The sequence below is a fragment of the Cryptomeria japonica genome, chromosome 2, assembly GCF_030272615.1.
Source record: "Cryptomeria japonica chromosome 2, Sugi_1.0, whole genome shotgun sequence".
NCBI classification, from domain to species: Eukaryota; Viridiplantae; Streptophyta; class Pinopsida; order Cupressales; family Cupressaceae; genus Cryptomeria; species Cryptomeria japonica.
Genome location: NC_081406.1, coordinates 144,220,980 through 144,247,568, shown reverse-complemented (window position 1 = coordinate 144,247,568; position 26,589 = coordinate 144,220,980).

The following is a 26,589-nucleotide window of genomic DNA, read 5'->3' as shown; positions in this document are numbered from 1 at the left end:
TGCCTTGTCTTCATGAAAGGTAGGTTTATTCACATGTGCTACTAGTTAGTATGTTTTGGTGGGCATGTGGGTGGACCATAGTCATGTATACCTCTGACTTACGACGAGTATCCTTCTAGATACGTCGCTATGCGGGATGTGACCTGCGCATGTTTTTTTCCGCGAGGTGCACTACCATGCGGGATACGTCCATTGGGTGTTTTCTCCACTTGGGGTATTGCCATGCCACGTGACGACGTGATGCGGGGTGATGTCGAGGTGCACACCGCCATGCCATGTGGGTAGTGTGACTATGTCGCACCACATGATGAGCTACTGCAATAGCTAGTCAGTTGTTCCTTCCTTCCTCGTTGGTGGCTAGATGTTAGTCACACAGTGATGTTATGTGCAGTTGTGATATTCTTATTAATTCTTTGGGGATCAGCAATTTATTTTACCTTGACTTTGAAGGTTTGGCCACGATCATGTGATCTTTTGCACTTTTGATTTGGTGTTGCAATTCCGGATTGTTTTCTTGCCTTACTGTTGGAATTGATGATTTATTATCTTTATTCATCTGTACTTTGGTGGCTAAACTGGTTTATCTTTATTATTTTCGGATGCTGGTCTTGTGTCGAGATGTGAAATTCCTCTCCAAGGACGTATGATACGGATTTGGTGGAGTGTGTGCGAGGAAGTTGCTGTAGGGAACCGTGAGGATGGGGGGTAGGTGAGGCTGTGATGCAGCTAGTACCCACTACCTACCTATGTGTGGTGACTATCTCTTGGAGGCTAACCACCTTGTTCAAAAAGGGATATTCGCAGAGGTCTTGTATGGAAGGTAGCACCCCTATGGTGTGCCTAGCACCATCAAGCCTTTGAGTGAGATATTGGATATTTATGATCATATTATTGTTCTGAGATCAGGCATAGAGATGCTGATCGTGCATGTTATCTTTGACCGAGCATTAGACATGCTCACATGTGGCCTTCTCTGTTATGCATTCCAGTTATGTGGATGGTTATTATTTGTATCATGGAGTAAATTGTGTTAACTTGTCACTATGTTATGGGACATAGTCTTTGGAAAGGTTTTCTTATGCCTGGCAAGTGTAACAATTGAGTTATATTTTGTTGCTCTTATTTATTGGAAGTTAATTTGGTTGTAGAAATTGATATTTTAAGCTGGTTCTATGTAATAAATTTTATGATTAAGATGGATTGGTAAAGAAAATTGATCTTGATGGCATGTTTTCTGGTCATGTTTGATAGATGATTATGGTAATTGTTGTTTACCTCTTTGTAATGTTTTAATTTGGTGTAATGAATGGAAGAAAATTCTTGTTTCTCTGCTATGATGGTGGATAATTCCTAGAATATTTTAAGGAATGTATGGTTTTAGATGTATCTTGCCAATGGATAATGACGTTGTTAAGAATTTTGCAATAATATTTCATTTGTTTATGGAAAGATTTCTATGTGCAATTTGATCTTTGTTGAATGAGTTTCAGGGCTGATGCGTACGACATGTTCTCCATCTAGCCTTACGACTTCCAGGAGTAAGTTGGAACCTAGGGGGGGAGAATGTAGTACCCCTGCCCTAATCAATCTCTAATCTTGGTTTAATCTTAGTTAGATTATCTTAATATTATGTTATAGTCAGATGTTGAATTAACGTATAGCTATTGATGTGGTTTCACACTAGTTGTATGCAAGTTGTTTTGTGTACCTATTTCATGGTATTAATATTGAGCTGACGCTTTCATTAAGTTTATATATGTATGCATGTATGACTCTTGGTTGCAGGAGATTTCAGGTACAACGCCGTATGAGTGCGAGGTTCGTCTTCACCTGGATTGCAGGTTTGAGTGTACCTTTTTAATCCTTAGAGTTGGATTAGGTGGTCGTAAGACCCTGGTCGACCTTAGTCGTGCTCAAGTGAGCATCGTCAGTCGTCGTCGGTATCCCTTTTTGTTTGGGTTTACGAGTCGTCTGTTTGGTTGACCTTCTCGATTTGCGTGCTTGGTGTGCATGGTTAAATTGGTTAATTAGTCCTTAGTAATTATTTTGATTAAATATGCGTTTGTGCATTGAAGATTAATGGATTAAATTAATCGGGTTTTTCGTTATGCGATTTTCGTTGATTTTGGTTTGCTCGTTTTAAATTGGGAGTGAGTTCGATTAAATGATTGATTTTGAATATTAAATGCATTTTATATATGCTGTTGAAAAAGAAAGTTTTATATTTTATTGCAATAGATTTAATTGTATTCTCTTGGATTATTAAATTAGAAAGGTTAAATTGAATTAAAGGAAGAAATCGATTTTGGAATTGATAGCAAGTCAATTTGTTGTGATAGTTAGAAAGGATTAAATTTTGAGAATTATTTGTAAATAAAAATTTTAATTCCAAAAATGGAATTTTTGGTCAACTCTTCCATATAACCCGAAATTTGGGGAAATTTTGGGAGCATGGACATTTTGGAGAATTTTTGGTTGGAAAGAAATTTTGGGTTGTAATTTGGGGGTTTTGGATGGAGAAGGAAGGATTTGGGAGCTAGAGATTTGGACTCTTCGGCAGATCTTGCCAGGAATGCGAGATCAGGTAGGATCTGTTTAACCATTTGGTTTTTAAAAAAATAAAATAAAATAGTTCCTTGTTTGGCCATTTTGAGTTTGGCTGGAGATTTATCTGAGGTTTTGTTATTCCTCAATGCTGTTTGGGTGGTTTGGAATCCCATTGTGTTTGGAGAGAATGAAAATTATCAAAGAAAACATGGTACCAAAACCTAGTTCTTTTAAATCGAACTTATATTCAATCGAAATTTACTGGGTTCATTTGGGCGTTTTTGTTTTGGAAGTTCGGACTGTGTATTGAATCAAAAAATATATATTTTTTTTTATCCCTATGCGTGTTTTTTTTATATGGAACCGAACTGTGTTTCAAAAAAATAAAGAAAAGATATTATTTTCGAACTGTGCATTTATTTTAGCTCGGATTGTGCGTTATTTTGTTTTACCGAACTGGGTGGAGGTTTTATTTAAGACAAAGACTGTGGGTTGGGGTTTGGAGGGCGGGGAGCGGAGCTCCACCCGCTCCTCCTCCCCTCCCCCGCACGTTTCCATTGCTCCTCCCCCTGTTCCTTTGCTCCTCCCTCGCAGACCGTTTGGGCCGTGGTGGCCGCAGGGCGCCGCGGAGCCTGCGAGCACCGCAGTGGCGCCGCCGCTCGGGAATTGCCCTGCGGCTAGGGTTAGGGCACGGCCCGCCCTCGCCTCATTTTTAAATGCGTTTTTTTAAAAAAAGAACATAGTTTATAAAATAGTTTTTTTTAATGTATTTTTTTTAGTATTAAAAAAAAATGCATATGATATTTTAAATATTATTTTAATGCTTAGTCTTAATTAGTTCTTAATTTTGATTAAGGTGGCATTAATCTTGACAAATGTTAGCTTGGTATTGATTAACTTTATAATGGAGTTTATAGGCTAATTGTTATTCAACTTCATTTCGTGACTTATGCCCTCTTCTTAATTACGTTCTACAACTGTTGTTTCGCAAGTGAATATTGTTGTTTATATTCTTATTGATCTTGGATTAATAAATCTAGATCTTACCTTCTAGCTGATTTGAGCATTTGGCTAATTGAGGTATTATTGTTTAAAAACAAAATAGAATAATGTGTTATTGGAAAATTGTTGAAATACGATGTAATTACTTTTTGATGATGTTAAATATTATCTTAGAACATATCATTTGAGTAATCGAGAAGTAGGTGAGATATTTACCATTGATCGTAGAAATTGAAACGATGTGCTTTTGGAAATGATTATCTTCATTAGATTCTCTTTTTATAATTATATTTCCGTGATCTGTATTATGCATCTGGGTTTGAAAAATACGAAACTGTAGAGGTCGGTTTTGGACCAGTATGTTAATGTCGTTTGATTGGAGGTTTAATATCTTATTTAATTGTTTAATGGTTGTCTGAGTTTAATTAATATGAATTGGTTTAAAAAAAAAACTCATTACGGCTTTATATGTACGTTTAATGCTTTGAACCTTAGAGAGTTAGAAAACCAAGAACAACCTGTTCCTAGATGAGATAGATAACTGTAATCTGATATAGATCTTGTAGAAACTTGATCGACTTTTAATGATTAGATCAATTCGGAAAGATTGCATCTGTTGAATATTGTCCTTTCTGTTTATTGCCTTTGCGAGTTTAATTTATGTATTCGCTCTTGATTATGAAATGGCAAGTCATGCTTTGTTGGTTAGGACCCTGTCGTATGGAATGATTTTGGGGTACCTGTTTCAGTCCTCATTTCCGAGTTGACTGTTGTTTGTGGTAGTGTCGTTTTGGGCATATCCTCTATGTGTGAGTCGAATGATGATTCGTGGATGACCTTAGTTTGTCAGGTCTCTAGTTAGAGTACCGTCGGTAAGTGCTCATCTTTGAGTCGTGTTTGACCAGATGGTTGTTTCTCCTTTTTTGAACTCCGTTCGTCTGACCATGTGTAATCCTTGGTTTTGAGTTCGTCCGAGTATAGTCTAGTGTTGTATGGGAAAGTGGCTTTCGATTGGGGGCCGCGCCCAAAGTGGCTGCTGGGTAACTCGTCGAAAGTGAGTCTAATAAGTGATAACCTATTAGTAGATTAGAATGTAATATCTAAGTAAGATATTGTGCCTCACACATGGGACGAGTGCTAGCATAGTCTCGACATGCTGTGAGAAGGCCTGAAATGGCAAACCATCTTCCTTGTCATCACGAGAGGATGTGTGGGTCCACATGAGGCTTGGATGGGCCGGAAGCTCGGATTAGGTTGCCAGGGTGACCCAGTGTATGGGGCCGGGACCTATGAAGACTTGCCATGGTAACCATACCAGGTTGTGTGATGACACTTGTCCCTACGTTCGCTAGCATGTTGTCATTTTGTCCTGTTAAGAGTACCTTTGTGGGTCATCCTTTTGTCTCTGCCTTGTGAGTATCGGTTTCATGTTAGACCTTGGATGGTGATGGCTCAGTCTTGTGGATGCTCTTCTGGACCTTTGTATTAGCTTTGATTATGTTCAGCTGGATCCTGTTCTTTTCAGGGATCGTTTATCTATTTATTGACCGATGTGGTCGCTTGTATATTGTTTATATTTCGCCTTGATGTCCGGATTGTAATGGTGTAACCTCTTGTATTCTTAACTTTATTAATTATCAGAGGGGTCTTGCAGTTGAGAAGACCCGGAGATGTAGCCCTTTAGGGGTGAACTCCGAGATCATTATGGTGTTATGTGATGTTATTCTCTTATGTTTCCTTTATTCAGCTTTATCATGTATGATTAGCTTATGTTAGAATGATTAAGTGGATAAATGGAATTAACTTTAAATGTTTTATGCGGTTCTTTCTTGAATGCCATGTTGATCGAATGCATAAGTGTTTTAGATGGGATTTATCGTAGATGCCTGTATGTAATCATCTTTTATAATGCAATAAACTAGAGTATGAAAGAATGTAACTTAGAGTAATGAAATCTATTCAGTTGTGGCTAGGAAATTAAATATGCTGGAAAAGATCTCTTATGTTTATGATGAAATCCTAGTGTGTTAAGATATTAGATGTATGGCTTGTAATTTTAAATGAAAATCTTGAATGAAGATTATGAATAGATCTTAATGGATGAATCTTTGTTTGTGATTTATATTTCCATCTTTTGAAAGAAATTATCCTGATTAAGAATTATCTCGTTATTAAGATATTCAACTTATTGGATTAATTGTGTGAGTTAAGTGAATTTTGTAAATTAAGTAATCTCGTTGGGAAACTCTTTAGGTGTTAGTTGATGTCTTCCGCTATGTAATCTGAATCTTAGATATCTTGTTGTATCTTTGTGGTGTAACTTTAAAAAAAATAAAATTTTGCACTCTATTCTTATGTTATGGCTTAATCCCTTCGGGGTTTCCTGGCGGGGCATTACAAATAGACACAAGCTCAAAGACTTGCTACTCCTTCTAGAGATTTTCCTATCTTAATTAATCTTCTCTACTTGCACCTCAAAGACTTCAAATTAGATTGGACTAAGCTCCTTTAGAAACACTTCGCATGGAAGAAATAAAAAGATTCAAACTCAAACATATAGCTCAAAGACTCAAAACTTGAGTAATCCTTCTTTATTATTTTTCAAAACCTTCAATTCACATACATAAGCTCAAAGACTTCTTGTTGTAAATTTGGCAGAGTTTTTGCTTGCTTTCCCAAAAGATAAAAATTACAATGGACCCTCTCTTCTATTTATAGGAGAGGAGCCTTGAGAAAAAGGTGGGAGGATCCTAACTAACTCGAGAAATTCCCTCAACCACCAAGACCTATTCAACAACTAATTATGACTTATTCAAGGTTACAAGTCTTATTCCAAATTGACTTGTAACCTACCTACTTGTAATTACAAAAATGCAAGTGATGACAACTTGCGATTACAAAAATGTTTTTACAAGTAAACTTGTCAAAAGGGAAACTACAATTTTGAAATTTTACAACCAAGTATTAAAAACACTTAACTTGCACCTCTTGAAGACATGAACAATTCGAACTTCCAAATAACTTTCTGCAATTCATCAGGATCTGGTTCATGAGTGTTCATAGCCACCACCCTAGTCTTTATGATGACATCATGGCACTGGCATAACGTGGAGTTGCCCTTTTCCAATGCTGACTGGATTTCCTGCAAGTCAGTTTGATACTTAATCAATATTTGAATGGAAGCGACTGAAAATTGCTCACTTCTCCATTCATCATGAATCTTGAGTTGCAGATCTGCAAGAACTTCTTCCTTAGGCAACAACTAATCATTTTGATTTAGAATGTAGAAGTGAGCAATTTTTAGTGGGAGGTAACATCTTGAAAGACTGCTTCATGCAACTTTAAGGTCTCATCAATTTCTTCAATGAGTGATTTGAGAATAAGAGATTTGTTCTCTAGAAGTTCCTCATATTCAATGTACATGACTCTGGAAGGAATTACGTCATGTACCTGAAGAATTCTCAATTGTTGTTGAGGCATCTTTCACCAAGAAACTAAATTTCTCTGAACCTTCTCCAAATTTAGTTTGAAAGTACCCAAGATTTGATTCAACTTATCTTCAATGATTTCCAATTTAACCATTGTTTCAAAAACCTATCTTATGACTTGTGAACATAAGTCATGCAATTGATCCACCCAGGTGTCTAAGGCTTGAACCTTTTGGGCGGCTCCCTCAATACCTTGGATTGGTTCACTGGCCCTGGAAGAAACAAGTACTTGGCCTTCTCCATTTGAAGGTTGAGTAATACTTTGGATGGCTTCCATGAGTCTTTGATTCTCTACTTCCAATTGATTTATCTTGGTCAAAGCCTCATCATTCCGTTGTACCAATGTAGCCACTATTTGCTGAGCATCATGTTTGACAACCTCATGAGTCTGCTTACCTAGTTGCACTTTTGTAATTCGATAATCAGCTGCTTGCATTTCTTCAACTGGTTTATCTGATATTGGTTCAGCGATTTCTGCCACTCTCATCCGATTTTAATCAACGGTCACCCTCGAAACTGTCTTTGCTCTCTTAACAACCTTAGGTTTTGATTGTTTCAACTGTTGATAGTCAAAGGCATCAGGTAAGATCACCTGCTTCTTCCTCTTTGCAATAAAGGAACTGAGCCATGGAGGTAAAGCCATTACCTCTGACTCTGGGAAAGAGGGAGAAGCAGTTTCTGTTTGAACAACTGTGGTGACCTTGGTATAAGTGTCTGTCTGAATAGCCACCATAGTCTGCTGAGTGATGACAAGATGTGATGAAGATGTCATGAACTCATCAAAACAGGTCATAGAAGTATCAATATCAGATAAAGGTACATATGAAGGATCATCTAAAAAGATATTCAACAAATTTTCCTGAGAATGATCTTGAGATGGTTCTGTTGCTGAAAGTGGAAGAATGTCCTGCGGAGATTTTGAAACTGAAGGCGTAGATTGAGAGTTCACATCTATCACAGGAGGAAACATTGGTACCTCAATAGGAAGTGAAGAAAGAGAATTATGTGGGGACTCTGTAGAAAGCAACTAAGGAGCATTATCAGATTGAGTTTCTTCCTCTAAAGCTTTAGGATCAATCACATGAATTTCCAACTATGGCTTCTCCTTGCCTTGAACTGTTATTTCTTGAGGAGGAAGCACCATTGCACGACTAACTCACAATTTGATCCTCGTACTAGAAGAGGATGCACCTTCTTTATTGTCCAGTTGAAGTTCTGACTTCTGCCCAAGAGGACCTGTTGAATCATCTTCTTTGCCAACCTTAATCTTAATGAGCTTGACACCATTGTTCTTAAGATAGATATTGGTATTCGCAAGAACTGGTTGAAATCTATCGAAGATAGGAATGCCTTCCTTATGAGACTAATGGATAGAAGAAAGTGGAGCCTCATCAACATTCTAATTGACAAACTCAGGATCAAGAATGTTTCTATCATCAATCATCCCTTGTGGCATGTTGACGAGGTTTAGATCCACAATCTGTTTTATAGTGAGTCGACAGTAATCCATCTTGCGAATCTCCTTTTCTGTACGGAGATCAACCCAGATATCTTCTATCTAATGCACATGGATGAAGGTTTTCTTGATCTTTTCCTTCATGCCTCGGTAATCGAAATCAGCTCTAGGTTTGAATCTTTTGAGTCTGATTCCTGCAATTCAGTCTCCATAGCCTTGGCCTTGATTGAAGTCATTAGAGAATATTGACCAATCTTCAATGGGTTGTTGGAAAAAATTGATAGTTCTGATACTTAATATAAGTACTGATCCGATAGCCAACTGGATGAGAGGGGGGGGGTGAATCATAAAAACTTAATCATTAATGAAAACATCAGATTCAACCTCGGTAACATATATCATTCATAGAATAAAAACTGTCAAACATGCAAACTCAAAAGCATATGAACAATATAAACCTCATAACACCAGATTTAACGTGGAAACCCAAATAGGGAAAAACCATTGTGGGATTTTGGACCCACTAAGAAATATACTCTTCTAGAGTATGCTCGGTTAAAAGCCAATCCTGTTAAAGATTACAAAACACATTGCTAGATGTGACCCGGTTAAGGGATTTCCCTCAGATCTGTTAGGATCTTCACTTTGTTAGAAGTGGCCTCGTGAAAGGATTTCAAACACTCATTTAGAATGTCACCTTGTTAGAGGATTTACTTATAAGACTGTTAAGTCCACTCGGTTAAGAGATTTCCTATTACTTTCACAAGCTAACAGTAATACAATCTATCTGCAACTTTACATCTAAAATGCTAAAGCATATTCTTATTTGTTCAACACAATCTAGACATAGAACTATTCTTGTCTATCTGCTGGGCATCAATACTCTGTTATTCCAACAGGTCTTCAAGCTTATGTGCTTGGTGATCACTATGTAGCATCCTTGTGCATACACTTGCCCGCATCTACTATTTATCAACAGTTCCTTATTTATAAACAATCATCTAACCGCTTAATCTCCTTGATCACATTTCCCATGATCAATCATAGCCATCAGATCTTCAATCTTGTCCAGGTTCATTGTATCTTACGATTTGAAAAACATTTTACCCTGCCTCAAAACTTGCACAATCATCTTGGAACTTGTGTTAGGGTAATGCGGTTCAATCTGAGCTGTAGATCTTCTTGCCGACTTTCCATTGCCTTAGATTTGTTAACAAACTTCTTCCACGGCTTGCCAATCATTGATCCGCTCCAGCTCATCAGCTTCTTTCATTAAATATCACATGTAAACATTCAATGCATTCTGTTGGAGCTCGGTTACAACTCGGTGAATACTAAACTTTACTCAGTAGACATTCTGTCTTCATTAACTGATTGTGATAACCTTAGGGTTTACCGACTAGGTTCTTTGCCTGATAACATAGTGTAGTATTAACCTTTACATTTTACAACATATGTATGATGTTAAAACAATCTAAAACATCAAGATCTCATCATTGTCTGACTCGGTAGAGTTGCCCATTGAATAACTTATCCCTTTATTCATCATATTCTTTCCTGTGTCTTTACCGACTTCTTTATAATCTTCATATCATATTTCTTAAGATATGGCAACATCATACTGAATTAGAAAATCAATTTCTTGACATCAATGACAAAATAATAATATCAAGTCAGTAAAACATCTTTAATCAGTTATGTCCATAATCATCAACAACCTTCTCAATATCCTTGTTATATTGCTAACAAAAATACCCATGCCAACCTTGTGCTTGACCAATTGATGTGTATGCATAGCCATGATCTGTCTTCCCAATTCCATAAGAATAATATTATCGGTTGGGTATCATGGGAACATATCAAGTTGCCTGCCATAGCATCCAACTCTCATGTAGGTAAAAGTTGGAAATTGGAGAAACAAACAACCATATTCTTTCACCCTTTCCCATGCTTCATCTGAGACTCTTTTGTTCTTGAGGTTCTTGTTAAACTAACATGGCTAATGACCAAAGAAAGTGTCCTGAACCCTTCTGAAATGAGACCTACTTGATCTTAGAGGCAATTGATCATAGTATTCCCAAACCGGTACAAGCATGTGGTCACCCTTGGTAGAAAGACCTAGGAAATGTCTAAGTGACGCAGCAATATACACGAGATATGAATTCATGTAGAAGGTGAAAGTAGCATAGACGACTGCAAGTTGTTCACACAAAGCATCACTAATGATCTCACCCCAACAGATGTGCTGAGACTGCCTTATTAACATAATAAATTGGTACATCCAAGGTTCAAAAACATTGGAATGTTCCAATCCCATCATACAACTTAGAAGGGTAATAGTATCACCTATCTCATTCTTGAAATCAGATCGATATAACTTAGCCCAGTGGGTAAGCGCAGTGCGAGGTTCATGAATCCATTTGTTGATATGACGCTTATAGTCTTTCTCCCTTTTAGCAAAGTATTCAGTTGAACTTTGCTTGGAGATCTTTATATAGATGGTTTCAGAAGGTATTTTGAAAACACTCTCTATAGCTTCTGCATCCAGGTGAATGATCACTTCTCCATCATCATTTTTAATAACTCGTGTCTCTTTATCAAAATAATGGGCACATGCTAGAACAAAGTCCGGTTCTAGGGCAGCAACTGGAAAGGATGCAACATGATGGATATGGCTGTCCAACAACCGTTGCATGTCCCCCTCCTTCGGATCTTCAATTCTTTGTATGAATTTGGACATGTCAACATGCCCTATCTCAGTTTCCTTGATATGATCAAGGGAGGAGGAAACCTGAGACTGCGGAACTTCATTTTGGTATTTGTCATACCTGTATTTCATCTTTTTTGGAGTGGGAGATGATGATACATCTGTCATCTGGAAACAACTGGGAATGCTGCAATGTAAATCCAAGAGTATCAAGGCAATATCAAAGTCAGTACCTTTAGACATCTTTACTCCTCCAAATGGGAAAGTTCAACTTTCGTACTTTGTCTTTGTGAGAGGAAATATAAGAGGTGGAAAGATAAGCTTTTGACTTATTTCAGGTTTTGAAACATGTTTTTCAAATACACAAGAGGGAAGTACAAACGTGCAATCGGGTTTCCAAATTCCGAATGCAACTATTCTTGCAAAACATGAAGCATGAGTAAATGAAAGGAGAATGAATTTTCAGTTTGGAAGTTGGGAAGAACACATTTGAAATTGGTTTTCTAAATCCAAATGCAAACTTATTTACAAACTGAAAAATCGAAGGAATGGATGAAAAATGGTATTTAGGCATGTAGGAAATGACGACGACTATAAGTACGAATGAGGGAATTGGAAACAGATAGGTAAAAATGAATTTCAAGAAGATCACTTGGAACTTTGCCATGCAAAAATGGGAAGAACTTTCAACTTGCATTCCGGATTCCAAAACCCGAAATTGGGAAGAACTTGATTTTTTAATTGTTGAAGCTTGATTTTTGAACTAAAGAAGGTTAAGTCTTTGTCCAAAAAGGGAAGAACACATCAAGAGGTAGAAATTTTTACACTTGCAAATTTCTTTGGAAATTGGGAAGATTGCAAATTGGGAAGAATACATCTTTCTTATTTTGAAACTTGATTTTTTTTGGACCAAAGAAGGTTAAGTCTTTGTCCAAAAAGGGAAGAACACTAATTTTCCTCTTAGTTGCAATCGGGTTTTTAAAACCTGAATGCAAGTAAAGAAGGAGAAATTCCAAAGGGGAAGAACAACTTTACTTTACAAATTTCTTTGTAAAATGGGGAATTTCCTCTCATAAACCCATTATGAACATGAACAAAGCTAAAACTAAACAAGAAAATGCAAGGAAAGAAATAAGAAAGAAAGACAAAAATAAAAAATTACCTTGCAAAGGTGAGAAGAGATCCAAACCTGAAGAATCAATCAAACATAGAAGATGAAGCCCTTTAAATAGAATTTAAACAATGAAAAAAACTTAGCCATGCATTGTGACAATAGAAAAAATCGATTTGCTATAAAAATGCCATGTAAAAATGCTAATGAAATGGTTTGAAACTGATTTCATTCATCATTAATCACAAGACAAAGAAAAAATGACTTAGGATTGTAAGCATACCTCAACTGCGAAGAATGCATAACTCAGCAAAACACGTGATTGGTTTTTAGGGTCTTTTTTGCAAATCCGAAACCATAAATGCGCATAAAATAGTTTGATTAAATATTAGAGTCCAACGCACTTATGGTTGAGCCAAAAAATCCTTGAGAATAGATGGATTCAATGCCCCAAATGATAGCAAAATGCATAAATGCATGATTAAGAAAAAACTGCTTGAAGAAGACAAATGGTGATAAAACGGTTTGCAAGAATGCACAAAAAATGGGTTTGAATCCTTCAAAGTTGCAAGAAATCCATACTTGGAAGGAATCCCTAAATTTCCTCCAAAAAATTCGAACCCAAATCAGCTTGCAATGGTATGGAAGAATTTTCGGGTTTTAGGAATAAAACAACAAGTTTACAAAATGTTCATATTTTTGCCTCTAAGGCAAATTTTAGGTTTTAGAAAAGAAATTACAAATAAAATTACTTGTAATAGGGAAATAGAATTCCCTTTACAAGTGATTTCACTTAAAACATGTAAAGGGGTTTTAAAATCCCATTTACAAGTTTTATTTTAACATTATAAAAATAACTTTAAGTTATAAAGACAAGTAAAGGGGTTTTAAAATCCCATTTACAAGTTTTATTTTAACTTAAAGTCAAGCAACTAGTAATGGGGTTTTAAAACCCCCATTACAAGTTTTATAAAAACTTGCAATTGGAGAAAAATTCCCCTATAAGCCTTAAAGCTTCAAGGGCGTTTTGAAAAACAAATTACCAGTTACTGGTAATCATTGAAAAATTTCCCTACATTGAAGCAAAAACATAGCAAACGGACTTGAAATGCGATGAAATTTGAAACGTAGCTTGGGGATGGATCAACGATCGATCCAATGCAAGGATGGGGTGAATTTTTGTCTTGGGAAGCATGCCATAGAGTAAAAATTTTCATTTTTAAACAAAAAGTTCTATGTGATAACTCAATTTTTTATTTCAAAAATTAAGGACAACAAGATGGGATGCCTCAAAGCTTCCTAGCATTACAGTTATAATAAAGCTTGTCATCTAAAAAGCCTAATCCAATAACACTTCTCTAGTTGATCTGAAGACAGTTTGCTAGGTCTACTTGGATGGGATGGACAGGGTAGCGGTTCACATGGTTGGGATTGTTGCACCCCATGAAGATGCAAAAGGGAACCAAAACAATAAGACCACTCAACACAACTTTCACAATCTTCCTAGCCAGGTATCTGAATTGATAATCTTGTATTTCATTATTTGCTTACATGGTTATATGATAGTATGAATTCTATCTTCAATTGTTGTTCGAATTGGATTTGATACTCTTATACTTGTTGATATTATGTATTTTAAGAAAAAAAAATTGCTCTCCTAGTTGAAGATTTTACAAATTCATTTTAAATATAATAATAATATTAGATAAACTTTTTAAATATAAAATTTTCTAACAAAAATGTTAATTAAAAAATCATAGCTTGATTTTAATGTGTTTTTTGCTGAAATAAAATTTGAAGTAATGATCAACATTGTTTCAAACACCAATATTAACACTTATTCTAGATAGTATAATATTAATATATATAGCCCGAGGTTAGAGTTATATTATAGTTATTATAATAATAATAATTAATATATTACCATCGGTAATGGATAAACCAATATACACATCACACTCAAATGCCATGACACTTTGGAACCAATTTACAATAATTATCACTTTACAAATGATGTTTTGCCAACAAGGAGAATCTCTAATACAAGCACAATTTCATCAAACATTACTAAACATAGGAAAAGCACACCCAACACAAGAAAATTAGCAAATGTTAATGACACAAATAAAGAAACAATTAATGCCAATTGAAAACAAGCAATTTGACAATACAATCCACCTTTTTGTTACTAAGAAAATGGTAAGCATTCACAATAAAAGAATGTTAAAACAATTAAATCATACAATTGCTAGGAACATAACAACAACCACTAGAAGCAAAATAAGCATTGAGGTTGATGATGAACAACTTAAAAAACAAGTGCTACTATCTATGGGCCAAAGAATCATGCTCACAATCAACATATGGACACAAACAAGACTTGTCAATGGATCTCTTGGTGAAATAATTTATGGTCCTGACTCCAAGCCACCTGACATTCCACTATACATCATAGTAAGATTCAATAACTATAGTGGATTGCTATGGAATCCAAATGACCCAAAAGTTGTAACAATAACACCAGTGTCAACCCTTTGCATCAAAAGTACATTGCATCAGCATTGATGTCAGCTGACGTCATCGATATGGACCCACTAAATTTGGAGCTCTTCTAAATTTAGTTGATTTTCTCTATTTTTAGCCCTTCAAAATTCAAAAAAGAAACAATTGGTATTTTGCTTATAACTTGAGCACACGGAGGCATTTTTTGGCAAACCATATACCATTGGAAACCTCTTTCTGAGCTCAATCTAGATATGGAGGCATATTTTTTTGACTTTTTCATTTTGGAAGTTTTTTTGCTAGTTGAAATTAGAAGTTGTAGTTTGTACTCCTAGGGGCATATCTTGTGCATCCGGACTCCATTTATCACAAATGAGATGTCGTCGAAAAGGTGATTCAGAGCTCTATCCAGATCTCAAGTCCATTTTTGCAGATAGATTTCCAGCCCACTATCTCTTTCTTCCAAAGTAATTAGTGACTTTCTGGCCCTATTTTGCTCTCTTATGATCCGAGCTCCATCTTTTTGTCTTAGATCTCTATTTTTTTTCATCATGGAGAATAGAATTCAAATTCAATGTACCTGTCATACCTCTCCCTTGCTAGTATTTTGGAGGGGTTTCTACTCTTGTTGCTAATGTTTCCTTGGTTTCGCGTTGGAGTGTTATATGTATTCAATGCGTGTTCCTATGTACTAGGAGATGTAGGGCCATTTACCCATGCATTGTTTGTGAGATGGAGCACTTACGTATTTGTTCCTATGTACTATGAAATACCAATCTAGATATGCAGGTATATTTTTCTGACTTTTTCATTTCGCAAGTTTTTTTGCCAGTTGAAATTAGAAGTTGCAGTTTGTACTCCCAGGGGCATATCTTGTGCATCCGGACTCCATTTTTCACAAATGAGATGTCGTCAAAAAGGTGATTCAGAGCTCTATCCAAATCTCAAGTCCATTTTTGTAGATAGATTTCTAGCCCACTGTCTCTTTCTTCCAAAGTAATCAGTGACTTTCTAGCCCTATTTTGCTCTCTTATGATCTGAACTCCATCTTTTTGTCTTAGATCTCTATTTTTTTTCATCATGGAGAATAACATTCAAATTCAATGTACCTGTCATACCTCTCCCTTGTTAGCATTATGGGGGGGTTTCTACTCTTGTTGCTAATGTTTCCTTGGTTTCGTGTTGGAGTGTTATATGTATTCAATACTTGTTCCTATGTACTAGGAGATGTAGGGCCATTTACCCATGCATTGTTTGTGAGATGGATCACTTATGTATTTACTCCTATGTACTATGAGATGCAGAGACCATTTACGCATGCATTGTCAATGAGATGGAATACTTACTATATCAACATTCTTTTATTCCTATTTTTGGAGGTTAGATTTTCAACATCATAGCAGTCATTCTACGATAACGTTTGCACCTTCTTCATGCTTCAATGTTTCTTCATGCTTGTATTTTATTTCTCTTTTGGAGAGAAGTTTTTTTGCCATTCAAGGTTTTCTCCTTTGCTCCATTTCTGAGAAACTTCTATGTTTGTTCATGGGTACCTCATCAGGATTTAGGCCGGGATCCATCTTGCATTCAACTTTGCATGTTTTTTTCCTACATCCTTTTGGCCCCTCTCCTAGTTGTGCATTCAGGGGGGGTGCTAGAGTAAATAATTCATATATTAATTATTCACTTAATTGCATTAATTCACTAAATAATTTATTATTTAGTTAATTAATTAATTATGAATAATTAATTAATATTTATCTCCATGCATAATGCAAGCTAGGAAAATAAAACTGTTTAGATTTAGAGATTATGCTTTTTGTGCATACATGACTAATTCATGCATTCTATTTTAACTCCTAGTCTATCTTGTAGACTCCACCATTTAGGGTTTCTATCTTTAGAGTTAGATTTCTTTATAAGGATGTCATATCCTTCTTTGTAATTAAGCAATTTCAAAGCAATACATTCTATTATTGTTAATTGTCTTCAATTATTCTTTGTTGTTCAATTCTCTCTTTATGTGATAAAAATTCTTGTAGAAGATGACTGGGCTTGTGAGATTCACATTTCATGAATTCTAACAATTAAAAGCCTTAACCTTAAACAAAGAGACCTTTCTTCTAATATTGAAGATTTACATGATAAGGAGGATATGAGGGAGAATTTGCAGGTTACTACTGAGCCCTTGCCTTCTGGTGGTGTGAAGGAGAAGACTCAAGGGACCTCTATTTGTGCCCTTTGGACTGAAGATGAGAAGAAAATGATGGTAGATTGCTTAACCAAGAATGATAATGAGTTTGGGGAAGTGAAACAAAGGATCAATAAATGTGAGACCACCCTGCACAAAATTATGGAACATAGCCACAAATTTTTTAAATCCTTAGCTGATATTATGAATACTTTGGTGGCTAAGTTAGAAAAACTTCACCAGGACAAGGTTTTTGTTGACTTGGACCAAGAAAAAGATTTGGGTACTAAGGATACTTCTGTTGGAGATTGTTGGTCATTGCTGATGCTAGGATATGTTGTTGTCATTGATGTCAGCATATTCTTGTGATTTGCTCCAGTGTGTTTGGGAAGATCTTATGATCCGGTTTTGTAGTTTTGTTTTGTTGATCATTGTTTTGCAGAGTCCAGTATTTCCTCCGGTATATTCCGCTGTGATCAGATCTTGTGTTGTGATTTTGGAATATTGTTTGGAATGGTCTTGTGTATCTTTAGTTCAAATGGATCATTATTTGGTGCTCAACAAGTTATCTTTCTTCATGACAATTGTTGTTGTTTGAGTGTTCTTGAGGTTCAGATGTTGATCGATGAAGATTTGATAAGTGGCGTTGGCACAATTGTTCCTGATTATTCTAACATGCTTGCTGGTGTTTCCTAATCATGTCCTATTTATTTTGGTGATCTGCATTGATCATTCTATGATTTTTTGGTGGTTTTAATGAACTGGTGATGATTTTCGTGTTACGTGGTATTTGTGGTGGTGTAGCATGTTGCAGTTGATCTTGGCATAATTTCCGATGGAGCTAAGCATTTGGGAATTTGATTTAGGTCCATCTTATGTCATGCAAATCATTATATTGGTTTGGCGGTCAATCTTTGTATTGTGTGATGTAATTTTATAATTGTGAGATGAGGGTTTAGCCGACCTTGTTATCAAGGTTGATGATTTGTATATTTAAGTGATATATTCATGTAATTGAGAGTGTGGCTGTGTCTGCATTATCAGAGAGTGGTATATGTGTGATCAAGTGATTCATCTTCCAGTTTTGTGATTGAGGAGAGATTAGTGTTGCTGGGCAGACAACTATGCTTAACCAGAACTGTAATCAGATATTTGGAGATTCTATTCTTTCAGTTCATTTCTTCTAAATTGTAGTTTGAATTTTATTGTAAACTAGTGAGACTTCCCTGAGGGTTGTATCCTTCTGGGTCATTATCTTTTGAGAAGTGAGCTCTAGGAAGTGTGTTTGAATGCATGTGCATTCACCATTGTAATATTTTCACATACTACTGCAAAGTATCATCTTATTGTGGGTAGGTTCCCATCGTGGTTGTTCCCTTAATCGGGTTTTCCACATCAAAATCTTGATGTTGTGTGTTGTGCTTTCAATTTGCTTATCTTTATTGTTATTACACTTTATCAAATATGTTTTATGATTAAGTTTGTTCCTCCGATGAAGACTGATTCACCCCTCCTCTTAGTCTTCCTTCTTTGTTGCTGCCAACAATTGGTATTAGAGCCTAATCCTCTGATAGAAGCTTAACTGCTTGAGGAGATCCGAGATAGTAGGTCAAAGTGTTATCTTTAAGAATGATAGTCTAAGATTTGATGGAAGTAACTATGCTATATGGAAGAACTGGATGGAAGTGCACTTGAAATGTCTTGGAGAAGACTACTAGAAGATTACAAAGAATGCCTATTCTGCTCCTTCAAATGGACCATCTACCCCTAATGAGATCAAGGAAGTTGAACATGATATTTGAGCGAAGGAAGCATTTCTTAGTGCCCTGACTTATTCTGAGATGACAAATATAATGGGACTTCAGACCACATATGAGATCTAGGGAAATATTGAAATCTTGTATGAAGGTGATAAACAAGTGAAATTTGCTAAGTTAAAAAGTTTGAAAGGAAAGTATGAGATGATGAAGATGGGAGATGATGAGAACATACACTCTTTCATGGTAAGGTGAATTATCTGGTCCTAGGTATCAGATTTATCGGTGGAACCCTTGAAGAAGATAAAATTGTTGCTAAGGTGTTGAGATATTTGCCTCCTGCTTATAAACATAAGGTTGTTGCTATTGATGAGATCCCGAGTGTGACTACAGTGACAAAAGATATGCTGGTTGGAAAGATTGCTACATTTGAGTTAAGCGAATTTGGAGAATCACATGGAGTCTGAGACAACATTTAGAGAATCTGCATCTATATCCAGTAAGCAACATTATGATCTTGATGAGTGCAGAATATCTAGATATGAAAGAGAGATAAGAGAGATGGAAGAGCAAGAAAAAGAGTTGGATGAGCTTGAAGTATTGATTGCCCGAAGATTGCCTAAAGGAGCTAGTAAGTATGATGGAAAACTGCCTCTGAAATATTTCTCTTACAATAAGATAAGACATTTTACTTCTAGATGCCCAGAGAGAATGGCTAAGTATGACAGACATGATAAGTTTGATAAGCATGATAGGAATAATAGATATGAGAAGCATGAGAAGTATGATAAACCTTACAAGCCTAATCGGAAGTATAGGAATTAGAGAAATTGTTATTATGTTGTTGATTAGGGTATTATAGATGAAGAATCAGAAGGAGATGAAGTTGTATTCCTTGCCATTAAGGAAGATGGACCTATGCCTATTGATTCCAAAAGCTGTACTATTGAGGAGAAAGCTTTAGTTGCTAAAGTTGAAGAGAAAAATGAATGGGTGATTGACAGGGGTTGTTCACATCATATGATCGGTGATAAAAGCAAATTTGTGAGTATGGAAAGATATGATGGTGGAATAGTTAGATTTGGAGATGACAAAGCCTATGTGATCCATGGGAGAGGTTCTATTTCTTTTGATGGTAAAAATAATACTAATGATGTCTTATATGTTGAAGGTTTGAAGCATAATCTTTTGAGTTTTGGATAGATGGTTGATAAAGGTTATGATCTAAAATTCAAGAATGGAAAATGCAAGATCCTAAATGCCTCTGGTATAGAGATTTCATCTGGAACTAAGACTGAAGGTAACATTTTTCATTTGAATTCTGGTGAGAAAATTTGTTTGATTTCTCAAATTGATGAGAGTTGGTTGTGGCATAGGAGAATGTGTCATGTAAATTTTGATTCAATGATTAAGATTTGTTCTACACGAGCTGTTAGAGATCTGCCTAAGATTGTTAAGCCTGCTAATCCGGTATGTAAGGAATGTCAGTTGGGTAAGCAAACAAGGACTTATTTGAAGAGAAAACAATATACATCTAATGGATTGCTAGATCTTGTGCATATTGACTTGTGTGGATCTACAAATGTTAGAAGTGTGCAGGGTGATAGGTATTTTATGTTGCTAATTGATGATTATTCCAGGATGATGTGGGTTGTCTTTTTGAAGGAGAAATCAAAAGCATTGGAAAAGTTAAAGATACTTAGAGCTAAGGTGGAGACTGAGTTTGGTTTGAAGGTTGAAGTGTCAGAGATCTGATAGAGGTGGAGAATTATGTTCTAGTGAGTTCAATTCATTCTGTGAGAAGCATGGAATTAGAAGACAATTATCTGCTCCTAGAACACCTCAACAGAATGGAGTTCTTGAAAGGAAAAACAAAACTGTTTTGGATGTTGCAAGGACTATGTTGATTAAAGGGAATGTTCTGAAGATCTACTAGAGAGAGGCTAATAGCACTGTTGTTTACACATTCAACAAAGTTCATATCAAAGGTGATACTGGTAAGACTCCTTATAAGCTATGGTTTGGTCACGTTCGTCCTATGAAATACTTCAAAGTATTTGGTAGAAAATGTTATATCAAGAGATATGAGGATATAGGAAAGTTTGATGTTAGAAGTGATGAAGGAATTTTCTTGGGATATTCTACAAAGAGAAAAGCCTACCGACGCTACAATAAGAGATAGAGAAAGATAGTGGAAAGTGCAAATGTGAAGGTGGATGAGAACCTTGTGAAAGAGATCAGAGTATGTAGATATGATGATGGACAACATTGTTTTAGCCCCTGTTCAGATTGAAGAACCTAAGCAAAATGATCTGGTAGAGATAGTCAACCCAGATGTTGTTGTTGTTAGTGAAGAGTTGCAGGAACCTAAAAATCAGAACAATCAGAAGACTTCGAGGTATGTAAGATTTAATCATTCTAAAAATCAAATTATTGGTGATAAGAATAAAGGTGTGATGACTAGAAGAAGGTTAGCTGCTGAAGAAGTATGGTTGATTTATAAAGTTGAACCTAAAGATGTTGCTGAAGCTTGCAAAGATGAAAATTGGATGAGAGCTATAGAAGAAGAATTAGATTGGATTGAAAAGAACAACACATGGGAGCTTGTGCCTAGACCTAAGAATAAGAATGTTATTGGTACTAAATGGGTATTGAGGAACAAATTGAATGATGCCGGTGAAGTTGTCAGAAGAAAAGCTAGACTGTCTTGCAAAAGATACTCTTAGAAAGAAGGAATTGATTATGAGGAGACTTTTGCTCTGGTGGCCAGACTTGAAGCTTTTAGACTATTGCTTACATATGCTACTTATAAAGATTTCAAGGTATATCATATGGATGTCAAATCTCCCTTTTTGAATGGTGATCTTGAGGAAGAAGTCTACACTGAGCAACCTGATGGATTTTCATTGTCAGATGATGGGGACATGGTATGTAAATAGAAGAAAGCTCTTTATGGATTGAAGCAAGCCCTTAGAGCCTAGTATGCTAGACTAGATAAGTATTTATTGAAATTGGGATTTAATAAAGGTGTTGTTGATAGTAGTCTATATGTTAAGATTGAAAATGATAACATCTTGATTGTTGAAGTCTTTGTTGATGATATTATCTTTGGAGCTGATGATGAATTGAGTATGAAGTTTGTCGGTGATACGCATAAATAATTTGGGATGTCTATGATAGGTGAGATGAAATTTTTCTTAGGTTTACAGATTTCATAGACTAGAAAAGGTATATTTATTTCTCAAATTAAGTATGTGAAGGAATTACTAAAGAAGTTTGGGTTAGATGACTCCAAATCGATTGGAATTCCTATGGTGATTGGATATAAATTGTCTAAGAATGATGAATCTCTGAAAGCTAATCAGAGTTTGTACAGATCTATGGTTGGTGGACTGCTATATATTACTCAGACTAGACCGAACATTATGCATGTTAGGTGCATGAATGCTAGATATCAAGCTGACCTGAAAGAGAGTCATGTCACTGATGTGAAGAGGATATTTAGATACATGAAGAGGATGGTGGATTATGGTTTGTGGTATTTGAGGAAGAATGATTTCATGTTATGTTCCTAAACTGATGCTAATTGGGCTAGTGATGTTGACGACCGAAAGAGAACTACTGGTGGAGCATTCTTTTTGGGTAAGAAGTTGGTTTCATGGGCTAGTAAGAAACAAGATTCAATATCTTTATCTACTAATGAGGTTGAGTACATTGTTGCTGCTAGTAACTGCACTCAGGTAGTTTGTATGAAGCAAATGTTGAAGGATATCATAATTATCTATGATGAGCCTACTGTCATATACTATGATAATTCCAGTGCTATTAACATGTCAAAGAATATGGTGCAACATTCAAAGACTAAGCATGTGTCAATCAAATATCATTACTTGAGAGAGCAAGTCAGTGAAGAGAAGGTGAAGCTAGAGTATGTATCTACAAAAGAACAAATAGCTAATATTTTCACTAAGCCTTTGCCTGTAGATACATTTGTCTATTTGAGAGACAAGTTAGGGGTATCTACCCCCCTGTTGAGAATTAGATGCATTGAGTTGCATCAATCTAGTGGATTTCAGAGTATTATCTTTCTATCTGGATTGATGAGTTGGTGTTTCTCCTTTGGTGGAGTAGTTTGTTATCTTGGTTGTGTGTCTCAGGGAGAAGAAATCATGATTTGGTTTTTTGTTCTGAAATCTTTGGCATTGTTATCAAAGGGGGAGAGATATCATGTGAAAAATTTCTTTATATGTCTTGATCTTAGGGGGAGTTTTGTTGGAGATATCTTCTTTCTTTGCATTGATTGTTTTTCACATTCATATGTTGCCATCAATGTCAAAGGGGGAGATTGTTGATCATTGTTGTAGCTAGGATATATTGTTGTCATTGATTTCAACATATTCTTGTGATTTGCTCTGGTGATTGCAGATTGGGAAGATCTTATGATCCGATTTTGCAGTTTGGTTTTGTTGAGTTCAATATTTCCTCTGGTATATTCCGGTGTGATCAAATCTTGTGCTGAGGTTCTGGGATATTTTTTTGGGATGGTCTTGTGTATATTCATTTCATATGGATCATTATTTGGTGCTCCACATGTTTTCTTTCTTCGTGATAGTTGTTGATTGGTTGTGTTCTTGAGCTTTCAAATGTTAATAGATGAAGATTTGATAAGCGGTGTTGGCACAGCTGTTTCTAATGATTTTAACATGCTTGCTAGTGTTTCCTAGTCGTGTCCTATTTGTTTTGATGATCCACATTGATCGTTGTGTGAGTTATTGGTGGTTTTCATGAAACGGTGATGATTTGTATGTTATGCAATTTTTCTGGTTGTGTAGTGTGTTGTGGTTGATCTTGGCGTGATTTCCAGTGGAGTTGAGCATTTGGGAATTTGATTTAGGTCCATGATATGTCATGTAAATCATTATATTGGTCCGATGGTCAATCTTTGTATCATGTGACGTAATTTTATAATTGTGAGTTCAGGGTTTAGTTGACCTTGTTGTCAAGGTTGATGATTTGTATATATAGGTGATACATTCATGTAATTTAGGTGTCGAGTTGTGTCTATATTATTAGAGAGTGGTGTATGTGCAATCAAGTGATTCATCTTTTAGTGTTGTGATTGAGGAGAGATTGGTGTTGCTAAGAAGACAATTGTGTTTAACTAAAACTGTAATCAGGCATTTGGAGATACTATTCTTTTAGTTCATTTCTTTTGGATTATAGTCCAAATCTTATTGTAAGTCAGTGAGACTTCCTTGAGGGTTGTAGCTTTCTAGGTCATTATTTTTTGAGCAGTGAGCTCTAAGTAGTGTGCCTGAATGCATGTGCATTCCCCATTGTAATATTTTCACACACTAGTGCAGAGTATCATCTTACTATGGGTAGGTTCCCACTATGGTTTTTCCCTTAACCGAGTTTTCTATGTCAAAATCTTGGTGTTGTGTGTTGTGATTTCAATTTGCTTATCTACGTTGTTACTGCAGTTTTTTAGATCTGTATCCATGACTAAGTTTGTAGATCCAGTGAAAACTCATTCACCGCCCCCCTCTCAATTTTCCTCTTCTTTTTTGGTAACACTCTAGATCCTAGAGCAAAGGATGCAAAAGAAATAAGTAGAAAAACACAACAACTATCACACACCAAACATCGACCAAACATTAGGAATGCAACATTACAAACCAGGCTGGCCGAACAAACGGTCTAAAACAACAAACAATAGAACTCAAAAACCATAGATTGAGGGTATATCAAGCACCCTTAGCCAACAAGAAGGGTTTTCCCTAGCTTCTATAACCTATAACAACTTCTCCGGGCCACAATAAACCAAGCCTGTACCTAACCAAAAACAAGAACTAGCCAAACTAGGCCCTTGAAAGCTTTCAGCATCTAATCTCTCCCTAGCAAGACCAAGAGACATAGGGCTTTTTCAAGCTCTCTCAACCTTGAGAGTGGGTTTTATAAGGCTTCCACAACCAGAAGTAGAGTTTTTCTAGGCTCCCTCAACCATGATTATGGGTTTTGCAAGGCTCTCACAACGTGAAACAATGGGTTTTTGAAAGGCACCCCTAACCTTGATCTTGAGAATGAACATATCAAGGTACAATAAACCCTCCAAAATCCCCACCTCGATAGGGAATAGAGAGGGAAAACCAATTAGAAGACCATCCTCTATTCTCCAACAAGCAAAAAATAGGGCACGAACAACCCTCCATTGGTACTTCCCAACATCAACAACAGTACCCAACTCCACCTCGATAAGAGAAGGGTGAACACCAGCACCATCCCTAAATAATGTCTTCACCTCGAAAGGCAGAACAACCTCAACCAAAACAATGAGAATATGCATGGCTCCCACAAGCAAATCCAAGAGGCTGAGCTCCATCTTACCAAATAAAATCTCCACCTCAATAGGAGATACATGGAAGAATACAAAACAAAATCTAGCACCACCTCCCAAATAAACAAAAAACATGACTTCATTGGATCTCCAATAACACTTGTAGGCAAGTTTGATAGCATCAAACTCCACCTCAAAAGGAGAAGAGACAACTCCAGCCACACCCATCTCCCCGTCAATAGAAGACAAAACCACCTCCATAGAAAAGACCAGAGAAGCCCAAAGATGCAAAACATGAAGCATAAAAACCACAGCCAAGGAAGCAAGTTGAAAGGGGACAACAAAAGGCTTGTCACATGGGGCAGAAAATGGTCAAGGGATAAAACCAAAAAATAAAGACCTCATCTTCCAAAGCCTTCCCAAAAATAGAGGGCTCCAGATAGCACCTGAAAACATACCCTCGAATGCCAACAAAGAGAAGCCAAAGGGGATCCTGGCAAGAAGACTCCAAGAGGAGAAATATCGAGAATGCCTCGCCTTGAAGCTCTACCCACACAGCCTTCCGCACTTCCCAAAATACCCACCAAGCATCTCCAAACGGGCACACCATCCTCTGCAAAAACCAAACTCAGCACATAGGCCAACATCAACACATAGGCAATGGGAGGCGATATCATAACCAAAATACAACCCACACACTCATGCCCAGGTCAACGCATTGATCAGAGGCCAAGAAACCCACTCCCTAAACATCATCATCTCCATATTTATCTGCATTGCCTAGTTCATCATCGGTTGAAACCCTAGCTTGCCCACACCCGTTCCTACTCATCTCTCCTCTCAAGTCTTCCCCTTCCTGTAATAAAGTTAAGTTATTGATTTTATTTAAAACTTTTATGGTTGGAACCAAGGATGTAGGTTCTATAGGAAATAATCCCCACCATTTCTCCAAGGTTCTCCCCATGGTAAAGCATGCTCCATTGTTAACACGGTAGAGATGAACCCACGAGGTTTGAACCTAGGTTGTAGGCACTACACATAAGTATTAAGTATTATTATTATCATGGGTATATCTTTATGTGAAGACTTAACAAATATAGTGTCTTCACCTATCTTGAGCATGGTGTCCGTAATAATCACAGTTAAAAGGAAGTTTATCATTCTTGGTGCATGCTTCTATATAGTTGGACAACACACTACAATATACATGACTTGCTTCTTTTGAAGACAATAGTTTCAAAGACCATGACACTTGTATATGATATGATGTTTTGCTTAACAAATCCAAGTATAAAATTAGTGGATGAGTTTTAAACTTGAGCTCTTTACATTTGGCAATTATATATATAGAAAAAAAAACATATTATGATACTATGGGTACTTTACCTTGTTGGTATCTACAATTATTAGATATTAATGTCAAGTGCAAAATTATCTAGTTCAAGAATGAAGCTATAATAGGAGCAATGGGCTATACAATTAGGAAAATAA